The sequence below is a fragment of the Medicago truncatula genome, chromosome 8 (genome assembly GCF_003473485.1).
Source record: "Medicago truncatula cultivar Jemalong A17 chromosome 8, MtrunA17r5.0-ANR, whole genome shotgun sequence".
Classification (NCBI taxonomy): Eukaryota; Viridiplantae; Streptophyta; class Magnoliopsida; order Fabales; family Fabaceae; genus Medicago; species Medicago truncatula.
In genome coordinates this window covers 12,556,720-12,562,719 of record NC_053049.1, presented here as the reverse complement: position 1 = coordinate 12,562,719, position 6,000 = coordinate 12,556,720, and positions in this window count along the sequence as shown.

Genomic DNA, 6,000 nt, shown 5'->3' with positions numbered 1-6,000 from the left:
CGGAGCAGCTCCGGCCGCCCCTCCCCCACCTTCTTCTCCGGCGAGATTCCTAGAGAGAAGTGGGAGCTTCTCTCTCTAGGTTTTTAGAAAGAGGTTTTTTTGTGAATTGTGTTATGTTTTTTTTGTTAGAACTCTTTTATAATGCTTTCTTTTTTGTTGGATCTTGTGCACATGCGCATACTGCAATTCAGTGCTCCATCGCGTTACAGCCCTTGGATCTGGATCATTCCTTGATCTGAGGGCTCCTGTGTATCTTGATTTTGGATCAGGTGGATTTTTTTTTCTGCGTGAGTATGGTGTGGTTTCTGTTTGGACCATCAGATCGTTGATCTGACGGTCACTGTGTTTTCAGTATAATCCCTTTGTTTCTATGTTGTTCTTGTGACCCTTGGATCGTTGGATCCAATGGCTGTGATGAATCCAGTGAATGAATCTGGACTATTGATTTAATCCAATGGTCCAGAATTAATCCTGCTGAGCCAATGTTTTACTATTTTTTTATTTTTAATTATCTTTATTTTTTTAAATACTGTTTTTACACTTTGTTGACATTTTTGTGGTTAGAAAAATTCCAAAAAAATATTTTTTCTCACTATTTTAATTTTCCCTAATTTTAAAAATCCTTTCTATTTGTTTTCTTTTGTGTTTTTTGTTTATCTCTTATATGATGACCTTAATTTTTATTTGTCTTAATTCTTGCTTATTATTTCTTATGTCTCATTCATCATAATATTTCTTGTGATTACTAACTACTTAATTTTTGTCTTGAATCATAGCATGCACATTTAATTTTCTCATTATATTATTTTGTCATTGACTTAGTATGTATAAATAGGGGATTGATGTAATTTTATTTCTTGCATTTTATTTTGGCATAAAGGCCTTAGGGTTGTATCTAGGAATTGATGTAATAATGTAGGTAACACAAGCACCGACACATGCACCGACACTACCACATTTTATTTACCGCTTTCCGTTAGTTTTTACGATGTTACGTTAGTTATCACCGTTAGTTTAGAAAAAACCTTTTTATAAAAAAAAATCAAATATGTCAAATTCAAAAAAAAAATCATTTTCTTAGCAACATTTTCTCTTTATTTTCTTAATCAAATTCTCAATCAATCTTAATTCAACTTCAACCATTTCTTTTCAAAAATCAATCAACCTCACTCATTTCTTTTATCTCATGCCTTGAGGCCTCTTTCTCTTCTTAAAACCCATTTTCAAAAAAATCTTAAAATCAACCTAACCCACCAAAGAAATTCTTGAGTGGAACTACGTCGGTTTTGATCCCTTCCCAAAAGGGTACGTAGGCAGAGGACTCGTCCTTCCAAATCAAATAAAAATAACCAAAAACATACTTCTTCTCCCTCCATTCTTTCACTTAGACATTAGGCAATAATTTTTCAAATAAACGAGTAACTTAGCACAAAATAATCTAAGTAAGAGGTTCCTATGGAATACCATAGACGCTTAGGATGCTAGGACCTTCCCTTCGCGTAACCAACCCCCGAATCCAAAGTCTCGATAAGGGTTTTTACTCATTTTTTTTCCTTCCCAAGAATAAAAATCGAGAGTTCAAAGATCGACGATTCAAATCAATTAATGGTTTGACATCCGAAAATCGTGAGCACACGTACATAAAAACTATATAGTATCTTATAATTTATCTCTAAAATACCTGTGCTTTCCAAGATGTTAAACACACCAAATAAAATCTGTCAAGAGACACATGTCCACTGCTCTCTAGTAATACATTTTTGGCTTCAAATTTCTTTTATATACCTTGTGAATTTTCACCAAATAATATCATATGTCATAATGTTGCTCTAGTTTTTGTGTATATGTAAATCATATTTTCAGTGATAAAAAGAAAAGGATGATATGATTACTACCAGGCCAATTTATAACACCTTATATTGATCATGTCATGAGTGTTATTGACTAATATGAACATAAAATCAATTATCATCACAATCATTAGTCCATGTCAGTAACATGAAAGTAATAAATCACAAGTTGCTAATATTGTTGAAGACCTTCTTCATATTTATTGTTTTAAAATAACAATTTGAGTCCTTGTTCAGACCTCGTAATCATAGTTGCTCTTTTGCAACGGATAACACTTGTGTACCATTAAGGTACGATATATCATTGGCCAATTAGAGTGTGCCACCTACCAATGTTACTTTATAAATATTTTATTTGATATATTTTTTAAAAGGATACGCCACGTGACAGACCCTAATTGGCCAATAGTATATACCATTGGTACCTTAATGATACACAAGTGTTATCCCTTGTGCAACATAATAATCGTCATGTAGTAGAAAATCACTGTTAGGAAACATGATATCCAATGAAGGAATGAGAGAAAACTCAAATAATATTTCTATTGATGATAAAAGTGAATATTACAATGATAAGAGCTACCTTCTAATGAGGTGGTTACAAGTATATATACTACTACAAACTAGTATCTAACATATATCTCTAATAGTCCCCCTCAGGTTGGAAGGTGTTCAAAACACTTCCAACTTGAAATGAGAAAATACAAGGAAATACATCAAGCAAATGAAAATACAAGGTAAGATGCCGGAAATACATCGGCCAAGAGCATAGCAACAACCAAATGCTTATCCAACAAGAGGAAACCACAACTCAGACCACTTGGAGGAAGAAGCAACAAACCAACGCTTAACCACCATCCGGTGGAAGCCAACATCGACAAAGCCATAAAAGACACAACGCTTAACCATCAAGAGTTCTCAATAACTCAAGACAGAAGCACAAGAAGAAGAAGAAGAAGAAGAAGAAGACTTTTTAGCTCTTTTGAGCTGACTTTTTTTTTCTTTCAAAAATGTCATTAATTTTCAATAAAAATAACACATGTAACAAATAGATAAGAATAATTACCTTTAAAAAAAAATAGATAAGAATAAATTTAAATATTAAAAAAAATGCAGCAAACACGATATGAATATATAAACGTATAGATTTTTTCCTTTATCATTTAAAAAGAGTAACAAATTAGATGAGTATATTTATACTTACTTTTTCATTATCTCAATTATACCCCTAAACAACTTTGTATAAAAAAGATTGTTGTTTGTGTCTTTAAAAAAAACAATTTAGATTATATTTTGTTTTTTTATATTGTTGGTGTCATTGAAATAGATAATCATGGTTAGTTTGATTTGTTATAACTTTTTTTTTTTAAAGAAGATTTGTTATAACTTGAAAGCAACAAACATTTATATATAAAAAAAAAAAAACGTTCATAATTTTCAAAAGTTGACGCAATAAAAAGAGTGGTGTGTGTGTAATTACGCTTCTTTCCTTCTGCTGGCATATGAAGGCAAATCATCCGAGTTTTACTTTCAATTACCATACATGGTGGATAAATCCTCTTCTTTGTTTGGGACTTCTCATTTAACAACAATTTCATTTTTGTTTTTTTACGCGTGCCTTCATTGTGGCTTTATCGCTTCGATTCTTAGTTTGCTGATGTAACAAATATTTTTATTCCTTAACTTTTTTTTGGTACTACTTGTGCTGAAAAGACTAAGATGTTTGATTAATATATATTTCATTTTAACTTCTTAAAACATCAAACAATTAATAATTACTAACAATAATTGACGATAATAGTAGCATCTTTCTCCTGCCGTGCAAGCCGTGTGTTTGAGTCAATGCTTGATGCTAATTTTAGGTCTCCCATTTACACTATGGGAAAATTCAGATGTAAAAATGCATTTTCATACAAGGACTATAGTGGTGATATACATACACATTGAATAATATAGCTTTCAAAGGGTAGAAAAATTATTGCATCTGATCCAACCTATCTTAACTTATGTTTTAAATTGTAATAAATAATAAAATAATATCTTTATTATTATTGTGTATGAACAGATATAAGTGCAGGCCTTTGTTAAGATGATGGAGGAATACAAAAGAGTAGACTTCTATTGGTCTTCGTCTTCCCCACACGTATTGCATTTAAGCTAGCAGCTACCACGTCATAAGCTAGTAACTTCGTGTGATTGTGACAATACTCTTTACACACTTTGAGTTTTGGGAAAGATGAGAAAGAAGGTTGTAATCTGTTGTCGTGTGAGTGCAGATATGGATTTCCAGTGTGGTTTCTAACACTAAATTATTGACATTAAACTGTCGTAGGACCAACAATAATAATTATATTTTGTTTTTAATACATTAACTTTGTTCTTGATTATATACTTGTGGATTTGTTAGGAAAAATGGTACATCTAAATAAACATGTGGATTGATACAAAACAATGAAGAATGTCATGGAATGGGGGGGGATCAAGACCAAAACTGCACCACGTATACGCAACAACATTCAAGAATGCACACTACCGACAAGTTTAGTTGAATAACGACAATTAGTGTTAATTTTGTAAGCCACGATGTTAGGACAATTGAATTACATGTTATGTTACTTTATCTATAAATATGACATGTAAATTTTTAATTAGACTTTCATAATCAATCTAACTATTATTTTACTCACAATTAACCTTTTTGCCTTTTATTTACTTGTGCTATGGTTAGTTCATTAATTCTCGACAATTCAACACTCTGCTCGCGATTTATCCTTATTTAATTGTTCAGGTCAACAACTATACCTACATACATATTATCCACCCAATAAGATTTTTAAGTCTGCAACGAGAATTGAATTTGGGTATTGATTTGTCCGGTGAGAACAATTGAGTGGCAACGGCGACAAAGAGAGTTATGAGGCTTCGCGGTGGAACGAAAGGTGCTTACAAACATGTTAGCACTCCGACGCTCAAGTCACTAAAGGAACTGAGAAAGAGTGTGTAGAAAGTGTTGTGAAAAGTGATGTGTACCTTGTGGATGAAGCAAATTCACCCATATATAGGCGCGTGTTGGTCATAGCCGTCTCCGAGTTATGTAGCGTGTGATTAGTATAATACCCTTAAACCCCAATGCAATAATTTATGCAAATAAATCATTTATTCAAAAGAGTTTTAGATCTCGTTTACCTTCCTTATTCTTCGGAGTTTTATTAATATATATTTTATATTTTTTTAATCATTAATATATACTATACAAGTAACCACAATTTGGCCCTAGGCCGTCGCATCCCCTAGCCTATGCCTAGGGTCGGTTCTGAATACATCTAAAATAAAATGCAGTTTTTTGCAATTTCAATTTGATTTGGTTCAATTTAAGATTTTTTTATTGGATTTGTTCGATTTTGAACACCCATATTCACAAGTAGCAATATCTTTGAAGATACACCCCTATTAATGAGAATTAATTTTGCAATATCATTCATAACTTTCATTGATCCGGAGGAAGTATAGTATAATATACTATACTATACTTTTGAAGTATATATTAGATTTCATAACTTTCACAAGTAACCACAACTTGATATTATATACTATACTTTCTCCGATCTCAAATGTAACCAATTTTTCACTTTTTAGATTCATTTAATAAATTATGTATGTGGTTCATATTATAGACCACATACATCATTTATTGAATGAATCTAAAAAGTGAAAAGTTGGTTACATTTGTGACCGGATGAAGTAGGATATAATATAATATAGGGAAATCCTAACCGGTGCCCCAGGGCACTGGTTAAGCATATGAAAAAGAAAATTATATAATAGTTAATGCATTGAAATTGTGTAATAAATTTATAATAAAGTCAAAAACAGTTTCCTTCTACGGTAATAATTCTCTTTTATGATATGATTAATCAGTATCCTGGAAACTCTGGTTAGCAGGACCCATAATATAATATAATAAAAGAGTAAATGTTACAAAAATGTTAAAATAAGTTATGTTAGCATGCTAGTCACCGGAGGAATCCCTATATGTGTAGTTGGAATCGTTGGTGTGTTGACATAAATGAGTTATTCTTTTTAATAAGTGCTTTAAATAGTTTCAACGTACGGCGGCTATTTAATGTGTACTTTCTTCGGCTATTTAAGT